Raw genomic sequence first — 22,307 nt, forward strand, 5'->3', positions numbered from 1 at the left:
TGCTACTGATAATATTTCTTCAAATGGATGGCGTTCCAAGTTCATGGGACTGCCTCTCCATTGAGTTGAGCTAATTTGTAAGTTCCTCCCTTTATGACCTCGGTGATTTGATATGGCCCTTCCCAGTTCGGTCCCAATACTCCATCTTTGGGATCCTTATTGGCTAAGAAGACTCTCCTGAGGACCAGGTCGCCAATGCTAAAGGCGCGTTTTTTGACCTTTGAGTTGAAATAACGAGTGATTTTTTGCTGGTAATGCGCGAGATGAAGCTGCGAATCTTCTCGTCTTTCATCAATCAGGTCGAGGGACGCGCAAAGTAGTTCGTGGTTGCAGTCCTGGTCATATGCCTGAACTCTATGCGAAGATACCTTAATCTCGACAGGGAGGACTGCCTCACTCCCAAAAGTCAGGGAGAAAGGAGTATGACCCGTAGGAGTCTGATGCGAGGTCTGGTATGCCCACAGAACCTGGGGGAGCTGTTCTGGCTAGACCCCCTTGGCTTCATCTAGTCTCTTCTTAAGGCTCGCCTTTAGCGTCTTATTAACAGCCTCGACCTGGCCATTTGCCTGGGGATAGGCCACGGATGAGAAGCTTTTCACAATTCCGTACCTTTCACAAAATTCAGTGAAGAGGTCGCTGTCAAACTGAGTCCCATTGTCGGATACGATTTTCTTCGGCAGCCCGAACCGGAAAATAATGCTCTTGACCACGAAGTCGAGGACTTTCTTGGAAGTGATTGTTGCCAAAGGTTCTGCCTCAGCCCACTTTTTGAAGTAGTCGATAGCCACCACGACATAGCGGACCCCGCCCTTTCCAGTAGGGAGGGCGCCAATCAAGTCGATTCCCCAGACCGCAAATGGCCATGGGGACGAGATCATCTTCAGCTCGACTGGGGGAGCTCGGGCAACTGTGGCGAATCACTAGCACTTGTCACATTTCTTGACATATGAGATCGAGTCCTTTGATAGAGTGGGCCAGTAATACCCTTGGCTTAAGAATTTTAGGGCCAAGCTTTGCCCCCCACTGTGATCCCCGCAAAAACCCCTGTGCACTTCCTGCAAGATGGCCTTTGCTTTGCCTGGCATAACACATCGTAAGAGGGGTAGGGAATGCCCACGTCGGTACAGCACCCCATCTACCATCGTATACCTTGGATCCTGGTACAGTACCCACCGGGCGTCATTATGCCCCTCGGGTAACTTTCCTTCGGCAAGGTACTCGAGGATGGGGGTCATCCAGGTCGGTCTGGCGTTGATCATCTCGACCTCTGCCCTGACCTCTTCTATACTTGGTTTCTCCAGGAACTCAACCGGTACTAACCCCAAAGCCTCCGTCTCCTCGGAGGTAGCGAGCTTGGTGATGGCGTCTGCGTTAGCGTTCTACTCTCAAGGTATCTGCTCAATTGAGCCTCGTTCAAATGCGGACAGTTCGACTTTTACCTTGGACAAGTATGCAGCCATCTTGGCTCCCTGTGCTTGATATTCACCTAGCACCTGGTTTACCACGAATTGGGAATCGCTGAAGCACTGAACGGAGTTGGCCTTCATCTCCTGGGCTACCCTTAGCCCGGCCAGCAAAGCTTCGTATTCGGCCTCATTGTTGGAGGCCTTGAGTCCGAATCTCAGCGCCGAGTGGAATCTATGCCCTTCTGGGGATATCAAAATGATTCCAGCCCCGGAGTCGTTCTCATTAGATGAGTCATCCACGAAGATCTTCCATGACGCCTGGGTCGAGGTGACCTGGGGTGACCCTTCCACAGGATCCTCCCTGAATCCTGTGCACTCTGCCATAAAATCAGCCAAGGCCTGACTCTTTATAGTAGTTCGGGGGGTGTACAAAATCTCAAACTGACTGAGTTCGATAGCCCATTTCAACAGGCGTCCCGATGCTTCAGGTTTTTCCAAAACCTGTCTTAAAGGTTGATCGGTCATGACGTGTATTGAGTGGGACTGGAAATACGGCCTGAGCTTTCGGGAGGCAATGATAAGACAGAACGCCAATTTTTCCATCAACGGGTATTGGGATTCAGCCCCGAGAAGTCTCTTACTGATGTAGTAGACCGGTTTCTGAACCCGGTCTTCTTCACGGACCAATACGGCACTAGCTGCATCTTCTATGACAGCTAGGTAAAGGAAAAGAGGCTCTCCTGCCTTTAGTTTGGACAATACGGGTGACTCGGCCAGATGTGCCTTCAGGTCGAGGAAAGCACTCTCGCACTCCTCTATCCATTCGAACTTCTTATTTCCTCGGAGCAGGTTGTAGAATGGCAGGCACTTGTCGGTGGATTTTGAAATAAACCGATTAAGGGCTGCCACCCTTCCGGTCAGGCCTTGAACGTCCTTACGCGACCTGGGTGAGGGAAGCTCGAGCAATGACCTGATCTTATCGGGGTTCGCCTCAATTCCTCTAGTGTTGACAATGAAACCCAGGAATTTTCCAGACGCGACCCCGAAAGTGCACTTCTGAGGGTTAAGCCTCATGCCGTATTCTCTTAGTATCTTGAAGCATTCTTCCAGGTCGGAAACATGGTTATCGACAGTCTTTGACTTGACCAGCATGTCATCAACGTACACTTCCATGTTCTTCCCGATCTGGTTGGCAAACATTCTATTCACTAATCTCTGGTATGTAGCACCGGCGTTTTTCAGTCCGAACGACATGACCTTGTAACAATAGACGTTAGTTGGGGTCATGAAGCTGGTGTGCTCCTGGTCAGCCGGGTTCATGGCGATCTGATTATAGCCTGAGTACGCGTCCATAAAGGACATGAGCTCGTACCCCGCCGTGGCGTCCACCAATTGGTCGATCCTTGACAAGGGAAAACAATCTTTGGTGCAGGCTTTATTCAAATCGGAGAAGTCGATGCAGGTCTGCCATTTCCCGTTGGGCTTCGGGACCAGCACAGGATTGGCGACCCAAACCGGAAACTTGGCTTCACGGATAAAGTCGCATTTCTTTAGCCGGGCTACTTCTTCTTCTAAGGCCTCAGCCCGAGTTGTTCCCAGGCGCCTCTGTTTCTGGGACTTTGCAGGAACGCTCTTATCCAAATGAAGGGTGTGCATGATGACATTTGGACTGATTTCCACCATGTCCTCGTGTGACCATGCAAACACATCCAGGTTCTCCTGCAGAAATCTAATCAGCTCTGCCTTCCTCTTGCCACAGAGGTTTTTCTCGAGCTTAACCATCCGTGAAGGATTTTGTGGATCGATATTTACTTCCTTGAGCTCTTCAATAGCTTGGAGCTCGAACTTGTCCTCACCTATTCGGGGGTCAATATCCTCACTTAGGATGATACTTTCCCCTTCGGTGCTCTGAGGTTTTTCAATCTCAGGATTAGTCAAAGGTTCCTGAGATTCCTCTTCTCCACCTTGGACGGCCATTGTTAGCTGTCGGGGTTTCGATTTTCCCTTCAAAGAAATGTTGTAGCATTCCCTGGCAGCAAGCTGATCACCAAGGACTGTGCATATCCCTGTGGAAGAAGGGAATTTCAGCACGAGGTGGTGGATGGAGGTGATGGCTTCAAAATCTATAAGTGTAGGTCGACCCAAAATGGCATTGTATGCGGTGGGACAGTCGATGACCACGAACTCAAGGAGTTTTGAGACTGTCTGAGGTCCCTCTCCTAAGGTTATCACCAGCTCGATCATCCCTATAGCTGCTGATCCTTCTCCCGAGAAACCATAAAGCATCATGGAGGTCGCCTTCAGCTCAGCGACAACCAAACCCATCTTCTCCAGTGTGGACCGGAATAGAAGGTTTACCAAGCTCCCATTATTGATCCGCACTCTCTTAACCTTCTGATTAGCGAGCTTCACGGCTACGATCAGAGGATCGTTATGAGAGAACTGAACGTGGCTGGCATCTTCTTCAGTAAAAATGATTGGTAGCCTTTCCAATCGCTGCTGCTTTGGCAGGTGTTGCTCGGGGACGAACTCTACTCCATTATGAGCCTTGAGTTCGTTGACGTACCTCTTTTGGGCACCTCTGCTCATGCCAGCCAAATGAGGACCTCCAGAGATTGTGGATATCTCTCCTCCTATTACTGGAGGAGGGACGTCTTGATCTACCCGGGACCCGGGCTGACTGACCGGGACTTCCGGAGCAGGTCGACTTGCTAGAACCCTGTTCCGCGCATACTGAGCCAGGGGGCCGGCTCTGATGAGAGTCTCGATCTCATCTTTCAGGTGTCTACAATCGTCGGTATTGTGGCCAACGTCGTTGTGGAAACGACAAAACCTTGAGGGGTCTCGCTTCCCCTTCTGGTGCTTTAACGACTCCGACATCTTCCAAGGGAGGCGAGCAGAGTTTTCTAGGAAGATGTTCTCCCTAGAGTGGGTGAGCTCCGTATAAGTCGCGTAGACCGGCTTAAATTTTTCTACGGACTTATTCTTCTTTGGGTCGTGCTGGTTGCCCTCGTCGTTCCCCTTTTTCTTGCCTCCACCGAACTGGTTATTCTGTGTAACGTTCTTGGTCGCTATCACGACCTCCGTTCCCACTCCAGCCGGCTGCTCAGGGACCTGGCTGGTTCCTGCAGTTGAGGCTTGGGCCTCCTCCAAGTTGATCCACCCCTGGGCCCTATTTAGGAATTCGTTTACTGAGCTGACTCCCTTCCTTTGTATTTCATTCCAGAGTCCCCCTCCAACGAGGATTCCAGTCCTCAAAGCCATGAGCTTGGAGCTGTCATCTGCGTCTCTGGCCCGAGCGGCGACGTTCGCGAACCTACTCAGGTAAGCCTTCAAAGGCCCGTCAAGTTGTTGCCTCATGTTAGACAGGGAGTCGGCCTTGACGCGGGCAGCCTGGGAGGCTCGGAATGCTCTTTTGAAGTCAGCCGATAAAGTTTTCCAGGAGCTGATTGACTGCTTCTTGCCTTGTTTGAACCACTGTCTGGCCAGCCCAGTTAGTGTGGAGGGAAATATCAAACACATCAACTTGGGGCCAATGTTGTGGGCCATCATCAGGGTATTGAACATACCCAAATGATCTGACGGATCTCCATCTCCGTTGAATTTGGACAGGTGCGGCATACGGAAACCGAGTGGGTATGCTGTTGCTGCTATGCTGGGGGCGAAGAGCTCAAGCTCGTCCCCCGAATCATATTCGTCTTTTTCTTTCTCCGATAGGAGCTTCCTCATTAGCTCCTCCATCTGAGTCAGGCTCTCAAGGGTTTTGTCCTGATCTCCTTTGTTATTCCGAGGCTGTTCAACAACTCCGGATCCATTGTATGCATTTGGTGGGTTATTGCCCCTCCTATCTTGAGATAGGTTATTTGGGACATTCCCGCTGTTACAAACCTCGGACAGGTCTCCCCTTGAGCGAGCATGGCTGCCACTTCCTACCGGGTCCCCCCTATGAGAGTTAAGGCGATCTCGTAGGTCGCCCCTCGGGGTGGCTTGAAGACTTTGTGCCGAGCTTAGGCGTTGGCGCAGGTCTCCGCTAGAAAGGTCACTCTGGCGACTTCCGGTCCAGTAGCTCCCATTAGAGAAGCTCGGAGCCCGCCTCTGGGGGTGAGGAACCGGGAATTCTCTGGGCTCCCTGCTACGATGGGAAGGTCCTGCGGAAGGCGGGTTTCTCCTGCTGCTCCCATAAGCTGGAATATCTCGGATAGGCCGAGGAGGAGATGGGTAATTTTGATCCCAAAAGAGGGTGTTTTAATATTTAAACTCACAAGTGCACGAATCGTTTCGGAATATAATGTTCATGTAAGTACGAGGTCGAACCCATGGGAGTTGACTAACATCAAAAGAAACTATTTCAAACAAAGCAAGAATATTCTAACCTAGTTCCAAATATTTGATGAGATTTTGTTTTAGAAAAATAAAAGACAAGTAATAAAAAGATTTAAGATTAAATAGAAAAATGGTTTTCAAATGAAATATGTAAAATAAGATTATTAAGATATTAGAATCCAAAAAATGCAAGTTCAATAGTATTTATAAGTATATTGATTCCCAAGTTTAGATATAGTTGAGATAAATCGCACTATATTTTTTCCAAAATACATTTTCTATTCAAGCACAAGTTACTTTAAAAAATGTAGGATTTTTCTTCACTTATATAAGATATAATTTCTAAGCATTACTTATGTTACAACCTAATGAAACTACAAAAAATCAAAGAGATTATGTTTAGGCAAAATATGATACTTATGCTCTAAGAATTAGATGTGAACAATTTAATGAAAAACATTTAATCAAAGAATATCATATTTTTGCATAATGAAGAACTAAGTGTAATATGCTTTAACAATAAACACTAGATGAAAAATGCATATCTTTGATAGAAAAATAAATAAACAATGTTGTACAAATGGGAAATCAACATACAACAAAAACATACTATTTAGTTACATTTTGCTTCATCATCATCTTAATAACCTTTGAAAAATATTAGAAGCTCATAACTATATTGAAATAAAAATTACAAAATAAAATACTTGACATGCTCTTCAAAAGATGAAAATGGTAGAGAGAATAGTGAAAAGAAGAGAGAAAAATATGAAGTGTGGAAGAAGTTGAAAAGATGAAGAAGAGCCCCCCAAATGGTCTTACAAGACTCTATTTATAGGCAAAATATGGAGATTAAATTAATCAAATTAAAATAAATAAATTGATTAATTTAATTGTGTTGGGAAGTGGTAGGATAAATAGAGTAAATGTAAGAGTATTGGAAAGATGAAATGTTTGGTTGGGTAAAAGATTAGTGAAAAGCTAGGGTAAAAAAATGAATTAGGAATGTTTATTTAGGTAAGAAAAATAGGGAAGAGTGAATTGATATTTGAGTGAAAGAAAAAATATTGGGAAGAAAAATGTGACTTTTTGGCTTTTGGTGGCTGTGTTGGCAGTTGGTTCAGCTGCCAAGGCATGGTGGGCCTGATTGGGCCGAATGGCTGGGATTGTTGTAGATGCTGAAGGCTTCGAAATGGGCCTGGGTTGGCGGAATTCTAAGGCCCGTGTTGAAGCTGGCGTTGCTGATGAAGAGGGAGGCTGGAGCTGCTTTGTGTTGAAGAGCCAGGTGGCTGGAATCGGGCCCAGGCTTGGGCCGTGAAGCTGCTTCGCTGAAGAGCCACGGGAGAGTGCTTGGAGTGGGATTGCTGAATGTGAGGTGGCATTTGACTTGGGGCTGAAGCTAGCAGGTGTGAAGACTGAGGGATGTGGTTGGGAAGGGATTGATCTGCACAGGAGGCGGGTTGGCTAGAGGGACACGGATTGGGCTCCTGGAGGCAGGCCCAATGGCTGGTGGAAGGGAATGGCTTTTGGGCCTTTGAAAAATGCCAAAATCTCTTTGTCTTTCTCACAAAATTATCACTTTTCTTTTCTTTTCTCTTCTTTATTTTCAAGCATAAAAATTTCCCTACAAAATAAATATAAAATAAATCATAATAAAATATTTTCAACTATAAAATGAATCAAATTAATTCTTTGAAAATATTAATTATAACTTAATTTATATTTAACATTTAAGCTCAACATTGCATCTTTTTACTCCTAACTTAACAATATTAATTTTAAATAATTTAAACTATAACATTTTACAATAATATAACTATAAAAATACACAAAAATCTATAAAATTAAAATAAACCTAATAAATTTAAAATTACTTTAAAAAACTTAATAAATTACTTAAAAACTCAAGAATTAAGCAACAATTAGCACATAAAAAGTGGTAAAATAACTCTATTTTGTAGAGTTATCAGGTATCTTATCGGTGAAGGTGGATGCCTGACCGGGGATGCAATCCTGGTTCCGTCAGAGCGGATCAGGTTAGGTAGGGGCCTTTCGGCCCTACCAACTTGCGGGCCTTGCGCCTGGCGATCTGAACGGGGTGCAAGACGGCTGGCCGGGACGGGCTGTCGCTGTGCGCCCTCCCAGGACCTCCTTCTAGAATTCCCTCGAGCTCTCCTAGGCGCACTCGAGGCTGGCTGTGAACTGGGAGTTGAAGTTCGGACTGAGCGGCTATACTGTTGCTCGGCCCTGGGTAGTTCTTCGAAGATTACCTCTCGGCGGTGCGATGAGGGAGTAGAGTTGGATGTCAAAGGTCTGGCCGAGCGGCTAGGCTTGGACCGATTGCCCCGGCGGGACTTATGAGTCTCGCCTTGCCTCTTTCTGACGTTAGCGTCGGTTGTAAGAGGGGGTAGTCGGGCCAACACCTCCTTAATCTGCTGACTAGCTTTCGCCAGCTGAGCATTCTCCATCTCTACCACCGTGTAAAAATCCAGGTTTGGATTAGGTGGCCAGGGTGCCGAACTTCCAGTGTCATCCTGGCCTATTGGCTGGTTGCCCGGTCGCTGCTGAACTTCAAGGTTTTGCTCACCGGAGATGGCGGCATGATGGGCCTCCTTCCCATCATGTTGTTCCACCTCGTTACCATGTCTTGATCGAGTGGTCACCATAGTTGGATATTTACGATAGCACTAATCTAACAAGCTCTCAACGAAAGCACCAAACTGTTGACGCGGTTCTTCGCCAACAGGTAATTAAGAAAATAAGAGAAAGGGATTAGTGTTGAATAATGAACCGAAACAGATGAATGATCCTAAACTGGACTGATGACACGAATACGTTTTTAGGTAGTTCAAAGGTTAAAATCCTTCTACTCCACCAGCCAATATTATTGCTATATTTCTGGTATTCCTTACAAGGTATTTCGTTACACAATAGAATCCAACCCTTTGCAACTCCCAGGATCTCCATATTTATAGGAGAGGGCACCTAGGAGTTGGTAAGGGGGGTCATCCTGTGACCTTCTTACCCATCATGTCATTTCTATGACATTCATGATTAATTCCTAAAACCTGACAAATGAAGTGTGGTATAATAAATAGGTAAAGGGGATAATGGGCCGCACGGCCCAACCCAGTCGTGGGTGCCTGAACACGCACGTTCATGCTGCGTGTCCGAGAATTCAGGGATATATCAGACACGTTATGTCTGATATATGCACATTTACATTGCGTGGTTGACTTTATAAAGGCTCACAGCTTCCAACTCCAGCTCGTGCGTCAAGCTGGATGCCTTCTTGACCTGCGGTCTTCATATTCCTGACTCGGCCCTGAAATAATCTTGATAAACTTTTGGTTACCTCGAGCTAAAGAGGTAGGACCTGAAAACAGCAGCTCCGGCCACGTGGTATCCACGTGGCTGATATAATTATGCCATATCACAGCTCGCTAATAGCCCGTGGAAAATTAGGGTGTACAGAAATAAAACCTTGAAGAGAAATAAATAATAAAATCCACACATATTAGATCCTTCAAATATTGTATAATATTTTTTCAAAAAAAATGCTAGAATTGTCAAACGAGGTTGATGAATGGCAGAGATGAGTCAAATAAGGTGAGATTTACAATAGAGCCTCTGAATACTATTCCAATGAATGGCAGAGATGAGTCCAAGACTCAAATAAGTCCATTTCATCAAATGTTAGCAATAATGAAGATAAAATTTAAGAATGTTTTACTTCTGATTTTTTTCTCATTTTTCAATTCGAAGGAAAATTACAGTTATTCCGAATAGTGTTATTTGATTCATAAAATGTTAATTTTGCTAATGTAACACTTATGCAGACAACCCTTCAACTAAACTATTTAGGCTCCTACTTGACAAATACATATAATTTTCAAAAGATTAGATGTAGAACCCACCTTGAATTTTAGATGGTATGTACTCCTCTGATAAGAAGGATAATGCACGCACAGATAATGCTTCTATCTCAAACTTCACTCCTCTTTCCAGCATCACCTCTAGCTCCAGTCTTTCAAGTTAAAAGAAACTATTGTACATTATAACATTCATAGCCAGCTAAAAAAGGTTCGCATCAAAATGCACAGAGAGTTTTACCTCCATTTCGACACCTTTCTTCGTAGGTAGCATCTGTGTAACACGGCTTCAGTTTTCCTTTTGTCTGAAAATGACATAACTCATCGATTAAGATCACAACTGGAAGAAAGGCATTCATGAAAGACCATTGCATTCTCACCTTCTGCTGTCAAAGGAAGAAAACATTTGCCAATCGTTGGAACACTAGGCCAAAATCAAACAATACATGCTTAGTTGATAGAAATGCATCTAGTAATCCAAGCAACATGAATGGCCAAAGGTACCTGATTCTTTCTCCACAACAAGAATGTATTGGGCAACACTAACTACATCTGCAAGATAGAGTAAAGTAAAATTCTATCTATTTGAGCAAATTTATCATAAGATACATCCAAGAATTAAGAGTTTACACTAGCAAAGAAAACATTGTCAAATAGAGCTTCTAAGCATTAAGCTAAGTTATTATCTAAATTATGTTTCTCAAGGGTCTGGATACCTTTAACTTCTTCAACGTGAACAGGAATTGGGTGAGCCTGTAAGTAAACCAAAGGCAGAGATAGAACTCAAATTCAGAGGAAGGCAGAACATACATTCCAAAGCAAACATATATATGTATATATTATAAATAAAATATATTTTTATCCTCCATTCTTACATTGCTTGGCCTATTTATGCAATCAAGTATCTTTTGAGATTTTGAGAATCTAAGCCATCCCATCACCAACCTATAACAAGAATGAGAGCTAAATGCATACCCTGAAACCATAAAATCACTTTTAATGAGTAAAAACAAGAAAGAAAGGAGGTGTCTCTCAATGCTCCATGACAAAGAAAAATAAAGTCAATCAACTTTGCATCAAAAGTAGACAAAATTACTTTAAAAAAGAAACCAATTTCTCTTATTATTAATTACGATATAGCTTAGTGTTTTTTTTTATATTTGAACTTTTGTAGGTACGATATACCTGCAGAAATCTAATTCAGAAACTCATTTCGGCCAAGTTGAGTGGTATCTGATTTTAAACAAGAAACTTGGAGAGTATTGTCTACTATAACATCCTCCAACTCTCGCTCTTGCTTTAGCTCGTTCTCTCCATTTCCCATTCCAATTGTTTCATATATATATATATATATGTGTGTGTGTGTTTGTGTGTGTGTGTGTGTGTGTGTGCTTACAAATTCATATGGATATATGCTTGAAAATTATACAATATAACAAATAGGTTCAATCTATGAAAAATAATTTCTGCAACTAAAAAAATAAGATGTCAAAACCATTATCTTCCCATAAACAAATAAATGCACATAAACAAGAGACTATGGAGGTCCACTACATAGTATTTTGACAATTAAAATAGTGGATCATGTACATAGAAATCCCTCTAGAGCATATTTCTCTAAAGGTCTGAAATTAAATTATAACTAGATAGACCACACAAAATGAAGAAATGCTAGTTGATAAACAGAAAACATATCCCTTAGTATCAAGACACAAACACAAAATGAAGAAATGCAGTGGATATTTCTAGCAAAATTGGTGAAATTACATCTGCAGCACATCAAAAGGGAATCAATTATGAGTTTAGGCAAAAACAAAAGTGAAAAAGGGACCTTAAGAAATAGAAAAATTGAAGAAACTGTAACTGTGGCACATCAAAAGGGCGTCCATTCCAAGATTGAATTAAATATATACATAAACTATAAATAGGATTATACTATTTGAATTGTAAAACATGGGTAAAAAAAGTTGAAAAATGTATCAAAGGGGTAGTTTAACTCAGCAGTATCCGTACTATAAACAGCCAAGACTTCAACAAACACTTTCTTATATTTAACTTTCAGCATTAAGCATAATTTTTCATTATAAGGACATGCCTGATCATATTGATATAGTGGACATTTCCATTATACGTTACAAATGCATATAATATATGAACAATAAATCATCAAAGACAATGCTGCCCTAACCCCTAATTTGCGACAAAAAAACAAAATTAGAAATAAAACTTAAGAAAAAAAAAAAAAAAGACATGGCCAAAAAGAAAGAGATCTTTGGGGCATAGAAGACAAAAAAGAGTTAGTTCATAGTTATCAATAGATTATTTAATATATTTTTATGAAAGTGGTGAGAAGAAGATATAACTTTTACTCATGGAGAATAAAAGTAATGTTTCATATATCTTTCTTAATTCAGACTGTCAATACTATTGCAAAAATGACCTTAGGGCTCTTAATCTGGTAGGGACATCCAGCAGGAATGATAACAACTTCTCCTACGTGTTGCATCAAAGTCCAAGGTTCAATCTCTGGTAAAAATAGAGATGGGTTAGATTCAGTTATTTCAGATTACCACAAATGATGAAACTCACAAACTACTTACCAAACTCCTCCTTAAGCCTCATTTTGTGAGTGGTGTCAAGAAAGAAACTCTGATCGAGAATTGGATGATCAACCTAAGGCAGGCAAGTTAAAAGTTTAAGAGAAATTATTTGACAGGAAAAGACGGCAACATTTTAGCTTTTACACTTACCCGCTTGTGGCAAGCAAACTCATTAGAATGCCTTTTGAGATAATCTATAAGCTTGGGAACATCTTGTCTGCGAAAAACATCCCACTGGGCACTGTCAGACCCTGCTAGTGATTTCTTCCCATCATGATTGGAGCTTTAATTGTTACCCTTGAAACTTTTCCTGTCTTTTGATGTTTCTGAGCCATGTATACTCTCACAAGAAGGTAGCAAAGTTTCAAAATCATAATCAGATTCAACATCCCGAGCAATTTTCTATCTCGTGATTCGTGAGTGGCAGCAGAGGAACACGATACCCAAGCAATTTTCCTAAAACCTGGGGTAAAACTGGGGTAAAACAAACCAAAGATACAGCACCAATCACTCATATTCCTAAAACCTCTTAATGGTACAGGGTATCTGATATAAAAAGGATAAGCAATAACAAATGTTTCAGAATGATAAGCAATTGTGTTTATACATTAATATGTAAGGCTTTTCATTCATAAAAAGCTAAACTAGTACAAACCTTTGCTAATGCCTCTACAAGATTATGAAGTTCCGAAATTACTTTTGATTCTTCCACTGCCAATATTTGAAGAAGCGAAATAGCAAAATCCGTTGCAGCCTCTGCATGGTTAACGCACTTAGTAGTATTTCTAAATGCAAGGAATAAAAGGAAATCAAAACATAATCTTCTACATACTATTCCTCCCTCCATCAATAAGTTTTTCCATATGCACATTATACTCTGCAAGGTTTAACAATTCACTGCGGATAAGGCCAACAGTGATATCTTTGTTAAACTTTCGCTCCTCATCAGAATAAATCACCTGCACGAAGTTAAGAAGTATTAGATCACTACACCCAGAATGTCACACCTTATAACAAAAGAAATTCAAAGCTTCACAGAAAATGTATGGATTACGTTCTTCATTAACAATATACGAGTTTTAAAAACTCTAGGTTGTCCACTAATACAAGACAAGATCTACTAAAGCGCTAGTCAAAGGCATAGATTAACATGATATTGCAAATTGGCTTGAAACAGAGGTATCACTGAGTACTTTGAACTAAAACTATCTAATAAAAAACATGCACACACCTAATTGTTACTTGTCTTCAACCAATACTGAAATTCCCTTGACTGAAATAAATAAGAAGCTTTATTTATAAATCAAGACTTCAAGAGATTAGTCATTTGAACCATAACAAGAGAAAAGAAATGGACATACCATGTCATAGGAATCATAACACAGTTTTAAGACAGAATCAGCCTGTACAAGTTGCTCGATGTAGCCATATGAGATTCATGTATTCTTGAAGTGGCATAGTATGGATTATTTCAGCATAATGGGATGGAAACTGTTGTTGAAACAATTGGGAAGACAGCCAGCCCCTTAATTTCAGAGTCTCATTCCATGTATTCTTATGTGTCTGGCCCTTGAAAGAACCCATGGAGTACTGCTTTATACCAATTTCTACCTGCCACATGACCCAAAAATGACAGTGTCATACTATGATCTTATGCCATAAAAGCATAAGTTGAAACTACCATCCAATGCCATAAAAGCTTCAGTGGTGTGTCCAGAAGCTTCTTTTGTTAGCTTATGGTTGTTATATGCAGCTATGCCTACTATGGCTACATAAAAATATATTCACAATGAATATCTTTGTTACTGTAACATTCTAGCACCATTTAACTTCACTAGAGTTCCTTTCAATAAAACATATCTATATATATAGTCATATATTTGTCTAATGTACAGGGGCCTATTATGAACAAGATCAGACAAGGATGGGGAAGCAAGAGAGGGAAAGATAAGGGTGAAAAAAATTTGTCAAGCCACGAAGGACCTTATTCTTCATTTCTTTAAAATAGATATAACACTTTTGGTTGTTTCAGGGAGATAAAATATTTCAATCTCATAACATGTTATAATACATACTTTGACTCTGAATTCAATAGTACCTAGAGTTTTATTTGAATTAAATCTGCCATTATTTTTATTATTTACCAAAGATATGAGACAGGAGCTATGGAGTGGAGCTGTTATCAGTGGAAAAGAGAAAACATTATGCACCAGATGGATCCACTGCCCAGAGAAGGTGAAAATTGTGACATGAATAACATCACGAGAACAGTCCGCTTTTTCTAGTTCCTACTCACTATTTTGCAAACATTCCAATTACAGTTTTATGTTAGACATAACTGCTTAAAGAAGAAGAATAAAAGGGTCATACCTAATCAATTTTTCAACCTTCTTTGCAACACTATATTCCAAATCTGCTTCTTTTTGCTTGGTGCGTCCAGATTTTGCCGTCCTCTTTGATTCCAAAATTCTGGGTAGAACATAGAGCTGATATTCCTCATGCAGAAGTATATACTGCATATTTTAAAGTCAAGAAAACAGTCAACTTCTTCAATTTGATAACATGTTTCATTAGACAAATATAAATGGCAAGTCTCACCTCATCCCTAAATAATGTTAGAACTAGATTTTCTTTCAGTACCACCTAAAATAATCAACAAAAAAGAAAGAGGTGAGAAAAACAAGCAATACAATATTCCATTGAATAAATCAATCATGATTTTAATGTTGTACTCTTCAACCAGATCATTTTATTCCACATCTTACAATGAAAATAATTTCAATACAAATACTTAGCATGGTGATTACATTTATACAAAACTTCTACCCTTTAACATGGGTACATACCAAAAGATTTTTCCCGCGCGAAGTTCTTGCAGCTCTTGAGCTGGAGCTATGGCAAAAACAAGATCTAGAGTGCAGGGGAATCTGAATTCGAACAAGAAGAAGAAGAAGAAAGGACCTAATTCCATCTCAGATATCCAAAAGACGAAATCCATGGATGCGGTTCTGGGGGTGGACCCAATAGTGTTTTCAGATGTGGAGGAAGAACGCATTGATGACTCTGATCTGGTGAAACAGTCACCTGCATTGTGTGAATTGTTCCCTGAGCCTCTCTCACCCAGATCGTCTCTTCAATCGATTCAACAGCAGGAGCACATTCGGCAGGATTTTGCTCAATTCTTGGAGGCTACTAATCGATGCTCTGGCAATATTTCACGAGGTAAACCTGCTCATCCTCCTGTTTTACAGACTGGAACTGTTGAGCGACGCATTGAAAATTCTAGCCTGAGTACTGGTTCAAAGACTAAGGTCAAGATCACTATGGATGATATAAAAGAAGAAGTGGATTTCTGGAAATCGTCTATTGTCTGCTACGCTTTGGGGGCAAATCCACCACTATCAATTCTGGAAGGATTTGCACGCAGGATGTGGAATGACAAGATTGACAAGGTAGGCATGCTGTCTTATGGTGTTTTCTTAATTCGGTTCGTATCCATTGCAGATCGAGATGAGGTACTTAAAGGTGGCTATGTCTTTTTTAACAAAAGGCCAGTAGTCATGAAGGCTTGGGACCCTGCAATTAATTTCAAAAAGGAGGATATCAGGCTGGTACAGATTTGGGTACATCTAGATGATTTGGACTTGAAATGCTGGGTGGAGAAATCTTTGTTCAAGATCATTGGACAGGTTGGGACTCCTTTAATGGTGGACGAAGTGACTAAATTCAGGGACAAACTCAGTTTTCCTAGAATTTTAATTGAAGTCTCTATGAATCAAGAGTTTCCGGACATAATATACTTTGAAGATGAGAATGGATTTAATACCTCAGTCTCAGTCACATATGAATGGAAGCCAATTGTGTGTAATCACTGTTCTGGTTTGGGCCACTCCACGGCTGAATGTAGGAAAAAAGAAGGAAGGAAACAAGAATGGGTAATCAAAAATAATGGAAAACAGAAGGCTGCTGCTGAATCTAGCAAAGCCAATAAGCTTGATGATGATGGTTTTCAACCAGTTACTAAAGGATGGAAACCAAAAGATCCGGTTCCAGCAATGACTGTAATGGACAATCCTTTTCAGGCTTTAGCAGAATCTTTACCAGAATCACTAACCTCAGCTACTGGACAGGGAGATCAGCTTGAGGAAAGCAAAAAACAGATTGCAGATAGGAACGACACAGGAGGAAGGGGAGGACCTCCTCTTTCATATGGATAAAATAATGAGTTGGAACGTCCGAGGGATCAACAGCCACCAAAAACAACATTCAGTCAAACAACTGATTGTTAATCAAAAAATAGGGCTAGTTGGTCTCCTCAAGACGAGAGTTAAAGCCCGAAACCTTGGGGCTTTATATGTTAGAATGTTTTCGGGATGGTGTTTCACATCTAATAGTGCATGGCATGATGGGGGTAGAATTATAGTAAGCTGGAACCCTCTTAGTTTTACGGTGACTATTTTGAGATGCTCAAGCCAATTCATTCATCTGTTTGTTGAACCAGTAGGTAAACAGGGCGGTTTCTATGTTACTTTCATCTATGGTTTCAATGATGAGGATGGGAGGAGAGGACTTTGGAGAGATCTGCAGGAGCTCTCTAGATTGGATTCTTGGATTGTCCTGGGTGATTTCAATGATATTCTCAGTAAAGAAGAGAGAGTTGGTACAAGGGTAAGATTCAAGAATTTGGTGGATTTTCGTAACTGTGTTCAAGCTTGTCAATTAGAAGACGTTAAGTACAGTGGCGACTATTTTACTTGGAATAATAAGCAACAAGGAGAGGAGAGGAGAGGATTTTTTTAAAGCTGGATCGAGTGTTAGCTAACCAGAAATGGTTGGATTCGTATCCTACTGCTGAAGTATTTTTTCCAAATGAAGGACTGTTTGATCATACGCCTGCAATTCTGACTGTGTATGAGGTAGTGTTGAGTGGGAAAAATCCTTTCAGATACTTTAGGATGTGGTCTTCTCATCCTAATAGTTCAGAAATGATTAGTAAGTCTTGGCAGCAGCTGGCACATGGTACTAGCATGTATCAGCTAGTGACAAAGCTAAAGAGACTCAAATTAATCTTCAAAGAAATTAATCAATTGGGGTTTTCTGATCTGCATTCTGCTATTCTTAAAGCTAGAACACATCTGGATGCATGTCAAGATGCAGTCAGAGGGGATCCTATGAGTCAGGAAATGCAGCTCCGTGAACTAGAAGCTCGAAAAGATTATGCTAAGGTCCATAGTGCATATCAATATTTTTTACAGCAAAAGGCTAAGTTGAGTTGGGTTAAAGATGGTGATGACAACACAGCATTTTTTCACAGAAGTATTCGGGACAGAAGGTCACAAAACAGAGTGCTTACTATACTGAATGAAAGTGGAGTTCGGGTAGAAGAACCACAACAGATTATTGAGGCTTTTTTTGAGTATTACAAGAAGCTGCTGGGCAGCACATTAGCAAACAGAAAGGCTGTTTTGACCTCAGTTATGCAAGATGGGCCTGTGGTTTCACAGTACCAAGCTCACTTGTTGCAGGCTGATTACTCCATGGAAGAAATTAAGAAAGCAATGTTTGATATACCTGGACTCAAAGCTCCTGGTCCGGATGGATATGGTAGCTACTTTTTCCAAGATAATTGGAACCTTGTTGGAAATGATGTATATGAAGCTATTACTTCTTTTCTCCATACAAGGCAGCTTCTAAAAGAAATCAATTCCACTGTTTTGACACTTATTCCTAAAACTAAGTGCCCAAATTCAATTAGTGATTACCGTCCCATTGCTTGTTGCAATGTCATCTATAAGGCTGCTACCAAATTAATTAGTTCAAGGCTCAAACTCATTATCCCTAGTTTGGTGGCACAGAACCAAGGGGGATTTGTGAAAGGAAGATTTATTGGGCATAACATCATGATATGTCAAGACCTCATTCGGCATTATGGGAGGAAATCTGCCAAGGCTAATTGTATGATCAAACTTGATCTACAAAAAGCATATGACACTATTGAGTGGGGCTTCATTGAAGAAATGCTCACTGCATTTAAGTTTCCAGAAAATTTTATAAAGTTGATCATGAAGTGTGTCCGAACTCCGAGATTTTCACTAATGCTAAATGGTTCCCTGCAAGGTTTCTTTGAGGCAAAGAGAGGACTGAGGCAAGGTGACCCAATGTCCCCCCTCCTCTTTGTTTTAGGAATGGAATACCTCTCCAGGATTTTGCAAAAAGTGGGACAAAAACAGGGTTTTACATTCCATGAACGGTGTGGAGAATTGAAGCTAAACCATCTTAGCTTTGCGGACGATGTACTACTATTCTGTCATGGAGACTTCAAGAGCATCTACTATATGTTGCAGGGCCTCAAATTGTTTTCTATTACTTCGGGGCTGCTGCCTAACTGCTCAAAATCTGCATTTTATTGCAGTAATATGCAGGACAGTGAAGTTCAGAGAGTGTTAGATGCATCCGGTTTCAAGAAGAGTGAGGTTCCTTTCAAGTACTTGGGTGTCCCCATTTGTGCTAAACGCATTTCAGCAGCGGAGTGCAATGTACTAGTGGAGAAAATGATAGCTCGAATCAAGACATGGAGTACAAGAAACTTATCTTTTGCAGGAAGAGTGGTACTAATTAACTCTGTACTGATGTCCATTCACTCATATTGGTGTCAAGTGCTGGTACTGCCCAAGAGAATTGTTAGAGAAATAGAATCAATATGCCGAGGCTTCTTATGGAATGGGCATCACTATTTGAATGGAGCTGCTGCAGTTGCTTGGACAGTTTTGTGCCAATCTAAAATTTCTGGTGGACTTGGTTTTAAAAGTATCTCTGAATGGAATATTGCGGCTATGAGCAAGTATGTTTGGGCTATTGCTAATAAGGAAGATAACTTGTGGGTTAAATGGGTTCATCATGTGTATATAAAACAGGAAGATTGGTGGAATTACAAGGCTACGGTACAAGGGAGCTGGTACTGGAGGAAACTTGTGGCAATTAAGGACAAGATGAAGAACTTAGTTGATATCTCTCTGTTTACCCTTGATAAGCACACGACTTCACAGGGGTATAGGCTGCTGTGTCCTATAACTGACAGAGTTTTTTGGAGCAAAGTGGTTTGGTGTAGACTTAACATTCCCAATCATAGCTTCATGATGTGGCTAGCTGTACTAAAAAGACTCAAGACCAGGGATAGATTACTCAGGTTTCAGGTCATTGATAATGCCGATTATTTGCTCTGTAGTAGAAACATAGAATCAGTAGACCATTTGTTTTTTGAGTGTCCATACTCAACTGACTGCCTGGAGAAAATTAAACAATGGCTGAACTGGAGTATGAGAACAACATCATTATCAAGAATAATTTGGTGGATAGGAAAGGCTAAGATTAGCAAATTTAAGAAGAATTTGTTTTCGGCAGTCATTGCAGCTCTTGTATACCAGATTTGGCACAACAGAAATTGTAAATTGTGGCTGTCAACTTTGGAAAGTACTGATGCAGCTGTGCTCAAAACTAAGGATGCAGTTAAATATAGAATCATGTGCATGTGGCCTAGGAATGTAACTAAAAGAGACATAGATTGGTTTAATACTTTGTAAAGAAGTTTACTGTATAGTTGATCAGATCCCCCTGTTTGGAGGATGCTAATAGGTTGTAAAAGTTGTTTTGGAGTAATGATATACTTGCTGATTCATCAAAAAAAAAAACATGGGTACATACCATTGGCACAATTACAAAAGTTTTACAAATCACTTATGGAATTTATTTTATATGAAACAACCTTGTATTACAAATCACTTATGGCATATTAAGAAAATACTTATTGCATATATGGAATATATTTGAATAAAAATAAAAATCCCATTTGTGTTCATAGTTGAAAGATTCATTAAGCGACTAAAAACAGAGAAAAATAATTAAAGACCCATTGACCGAAATCAGTGTGCATTTTAAAGATCTAAAATTATAGTAGTCATGCTCATGATTGTTTTTCTTTTTTTTTCTTGCATCAATGGGGATTTGAACCCCCCCTCCTCCCACACACAGCAAACCACCAGAGCTACTCAAGTGGCAACTAGGCTCATGATTGTGAATGATAAAATAATACATTTTTTTTGTAAAATTAGCAAGAAGTTTATCAACGAATCACCAAATTTATTTTTACAATCAAGAAACGTAATCTATTAAGGTTTACCATAGCAATATCGATGCTAGTAACATGAAGCAACTCATCTGGACAAACAAGATACCAAAATAACACCCATTCTCGATAAGAAGTAACATTTGCAAGATCCTGGGCTCTCTGCAAGGAGCAAATAAAATGAAGCAGTTAGCTAACAATTACAGTTGAAATTTTGGGGGGTGGGGGGACAATTGAAAATAATACAGCTAAAAATCACACAGAAGAAGTGTCTACCATTGAATGAGCAGAATTTGTAAGAATATCTGGATATCGAGGATGATATGGGTATAGATTCAATATTATTAGTATTAGTACCAAAATCAAAAGTATAAACGGAGAGAAAAAAGGGAGAAAAACAAAACACTAACCAGGGTACATTGCAACTATTTGAGTCATGACCTCTTCAATAATCCATCCATTTCTATCAGAAAGGGGGCTTCTTTGCTAAGTACTTCTTGTCTCTCCTCTGTAATGGGAAATATGCTTGTCAAATTTGTAATAAGTTTGCCTTTCATAGACATCACCTTTCTCTGATTCCCATGGGGTGTGGGAATAGTTTTGACAACCAGCTTTCACCATAACTTTACGGTCCAACTCACGACCTTCAAACAGCTTCATATAAAAGCTAGTCTGAATCAACCAAACACAAGAAATGTATGTTATGAGAAGAATTGCACCTCAAGAAGATATAATAAATAAATAATTTAATTAAAGAGATTCATATTTTACCAAAATTTCAAGAAGAAAGAAGAGGGGGCTCGGACCCCTCTGCAAGACCGAGCCACCTACAACCTCTCTGCGAGACCGAGCCACCCACCCCCTCCGCAAGACCGAGCCACCCACCCCCTCCATGAGACTGAGCCACCCACGACCCTGGCCCCGTCATTTTCACAAGACCCACGAGCCCCTGTCATTTGTGTCGTTTGCTGATGATAGGGAAGGTCAATTTTTCAAATTAGGGGAGAGAAGAAACAAAGGTTGTGATGGAGATGGAGGTGGAGTTGTGCAATGGAGCCCCTGTCAAAGTGATTTGGGCGGAGAGAAAGGAATGAGGTGAGAGAAAGGAAAATTGGATTTGGGCAAAAAGTTAACCCATTTTTTCATTTGGCGCTTAAATTTTTTTTGTCCCGCGCCTATAATCTAATTTACTTCTTTTTAATCTTAGTTATTATAATACTTTTTGAAAAAGCTTATATTCATGTGTTATGGAAATAGAGATTTGTTGTAGTGGAAGCAACTAGTGGGCCAAGACAATGTTGGGAGTTCAGTGTCACTCCACCAAATCCTAATCCAGGATATTTAACTGTTGTTGAGATGGAGAATGCCCAATTAAGGAGCCATCTCGCTAGGGAAAACAGATAGATCAAGGAGGTCCTGGCTCGGTTACCCCCTCTTGCAACCGACGTTAATGTCAGAAAGAGGCAAAGTGAGTCTCATAAGTCACACAGGAATAACCAGTCTAAACCTAGTCATTTTGTTAGGACTGCCACTCCCAGCTTTGTACCTTCAGAGTGAAACCACCGAAGTGCTTAGCCCACTAGTCATCACAGGAACCATCATCAGCATGTCAGTCAATCGGTCAAAACTGCGTCCCCTAGCTCCATGCCTTATGCACAGATTCCCAGGAATGCCCACAACAATCTACCAAGGCGAGCTGGGACAAGTTCACGGAGACCAAATGCCTTAGCAAATCCTCCTATGTCGCGATCAGAACCATGGGAACAGAGAACTCGAGACATTGGGGTAGACCCAAGCCAGGTAAATTTAGTTCATCATGATGGAACGAGGATTGCCTCACCGAGATAATCCATCCACCATCACTGGTTAGACATCCTACACCACGACGCCCACAACAAGATGCTCTATCTCGTGGAAATAATAGGAGAAATCCTCCCTTACAAGTAGATACTTACACCCCATGGGCAAGTGCTGATATTCCAGG

At 41.0% G+C, this 22,307-nt stretch overlaps 3 long non-coding RNA genes across 3 annotated transcripts; all 3 read right to left on the reverse strand.

The window, feature by feature from the left end:
- Window positions 1-11,973: 11,973 nt before the first annotated feature.
- LOC133794739 (uncharacterized) lies at window positions 11,974-12,600 on the reverse strand. Its single transcript, XR_009875302.1, has 3 exons — window positions 12,352-12,600; window positions 12,202-12,274; window positions 11,974-12,127 (listed from the first exon to the last, which is right to left on the reverse strand). It is a non-coding gene; the product is annotated as an uncharacterized LOC133794739 (long non-coding RNA).
- Window positions 12,601-12,611: 11 nt separating this feature from the next.
- On the reverse strand, window positions 12,612-13,775 carry LOC133794740 (uncharacterized). Its single transcript, XR_009875303.1, has 3 exons — window positions 13,563-13,775; window positions 13,433-13,474; window positions 12,612-12,664 (listed from the first exon to the last, which is right to left on the reverse strand). It is a non-coding gene; the product is annotated as an uncharacterized LOC133794740 (long non-coding RNA).
- A 796-nt stretch (window positions 13,776-14,571) lies between these two features.
- Window positions 14,572-20,480, reverse strand: LOC133794743 (uncharacterized). Its single transcript, XR_009875305.1, has 3 exons — window positions 20,378-20,480; window positions 14,800-14,844; window positions 14,572-14,714 (listed from the first exon to the last, which is right to left on the reverse strand). It is a non-coding gene; the product is annotated as an uncharacterized LOC133794743 (long non-coding RNA).
- Between the last annotated feature and the right edge of the window lie 1,827 nt (window positions 20,481-22,307).

The sequence above is a fragment of the Humulus lupulus genome, chromosome 8 (genome assembly GCF_963169125.1).
Source record: "Humulus lupulus chromosome 8, drHumLupu1.1, whole genome shotgun sequence".
Lineage (NCBI taxonomy): Eukaryota > Viridiplantae > Streptophyta > Magnoliopsida > Rosales > Cannabaceae > Humulus > Humulus lupulus.